General features: G+C 42.4%; 1 non-coding gene across 1 annotated transcript; it reads left to right on the top strand.

Moving 5' to 3' along the window:
• The first annotated feature begins 1,258 nt into the window (after positions 1 to 1,258).
• LOC112787743 (small nucleolar RNA R71) lies at positions 1,259 to 1,366 on the top strand. Its single transcript, XR_003195138.1, has one exon. It is a non-coding gene; the product is annotated as a small nucleolar RNA R71 (small nucleolar RNA).
• Positions 1,367 to 1,765: the final 399 nt, after the last annotated feature.

Genomic DNA, 1,765 nt, shown 5'->3' with positions numbered 1-1,765 from the left:
ATGAGATTTTAGCAGCTTGTACCCCATAGATTCCCCGTTTCTCTATTACAGAGAGGGGCATGAGGTTTATTCCTGAACCAAGGTCACACAGAGCCTTAAAGATCATGGTGCCTATGGTACAAGGTATTAAGAACTTTCCAGGATCCTGTTTCTTCTGAGGCAATGTCAGTTGATCCAGATCCTTTAGTTCATTGGTGAACAAGGGAGGTTCATCTTTCCAAGTCTCAATACCAAATAATTTGGCATTTAGCTTCATGATTGCACCAAGGAACTTGGCAGCTTGCTCTTCAGTAACATCCTCATTCTCTTCAGAAGAGGAATACTCATCAGAGCTCATGAATAGCATAAGGAGGTTCAATGGAATTTCTATGGTCTCTAGATGAGCCTCAGAGTCCTTTGGTTCCTCAGAGGGAAGCTCCTTATTGATCACTGGACGTCCCAGGAGGTCTTCTTCCTTGGGATTCACGTCCTTCTCCTCTCTTGTGGGTTCAGCCATGGTAATTAATTCAATGGCCTTGCACTCTCCTTTTGGATTCTCTTCTGTATTGCTTGGGAGAGTACTAGGAGGGATTTCAGTGATCCTTTTACTCAGCTGGCCCACTTGTGCTTCCAAATTTCTAATGGAAGACCTTGTTTCATTCATGAAACTCACAGTGGCCTTAGATAGATCAGAGACTAAATTTGCTAAGCTAGATGGATTCTGCTCAGAATTCTCTGTCTGTTGCTGAGTGGATGATGGAAAAGGCTTGCTATTGCTAAACCTGTTTCTTCCACCATTATTAAAGCCTTGTTGAGGCCTTTGTTGATCCTTCCATGAGAGATTTGGATGATTTCTCCATGATGGATTATAGGTGTTTCCATAAGGTTCACCTAAGTAATTCACCTCTGCTATTGTAGGGTTCTCAGGATCATAGGCTTCTTCTTCAGAAGTTGCCTCTTGAGTACTGTTGGATGCAGCCTGCATTCCATTCAGACTCTGAGAAATCATATTGACTTGCTGAGTCAATATTTTGTTCTGAGCCAATATGGCATTCAGAGTATCAATTTCAAGAACTCCCTTCTTCATAGGCGTCCCATTACTCACAGGATTCCTCTCAGAAGTGTACATGAACTGGTTATTGGCAACCATGTCAATGAGTTCTTGAGCTTCTGCAGGCGTTTTCTTTAGGTGAATGGATCCACCTGCAGAAGTGTCCAATGACATCTTTGATAGCTCAGATAAACCATCATAGAATATATCCAGGATGGTCCATTCTGAAAGCATGTCAGAGGGACACTTTTTGGTCAGCTGCTTGTATCTTTCCCAAGCTTCATAGAGGGATTCACCTTCTTTCTGTCTGAAAGTTTGAACATCAGCTCTAAGCTTGCTCAGCTTTTGAGGAGGAAAGAACTTGGCTAAGAAAGCCGTGAGCAGCTTATCCCAAGAGTTCAGGCTATCTTTGGGTTGAGAGTCCAACCATATTCTAGCTTTGTCTCTTACAGCAAAAGGGAAAAGCATGAGCCTGTAGACTTCAGGATCTACTCCATTAGTCTTAACAGTATCACAGATATGCAAGAATTCAGTTAAGAACGGAAAAGGATCTTCAGATGGAAGTCCATGAAACTTGCAGTTCTGCTGCATCAGAGAAACTAGCTGAGGTTTCAGCTCAAAATTGTTTGCTCCAATGGTAAGAATGGAGATGCTTCTTCCATGTAAATTGGAATTAGGTGCAGTGAAGTCACCAAGCATTCTCCTTGCATTATTGTTGTTGGGTTCGACTGCCAT

Source organism: Arachis hypogaea, chromosome 20 (assembly GCF_003086295.3).
Source record: "Arachis hypogaea cultivar Tifrunner chromosome 20, arahy.Tifrunner.gnm2.J5K5, whole genome shotgun sequence".
NCBI lineage: Eukaryota > Viridiplantae > Streptophyta > Magnoliopsida > Fabales > Fabaceae > Arachis > Arachis hypogaea.
This window is presented reverse-complemented; position numbering and strand designations above follow the sequence as displayed.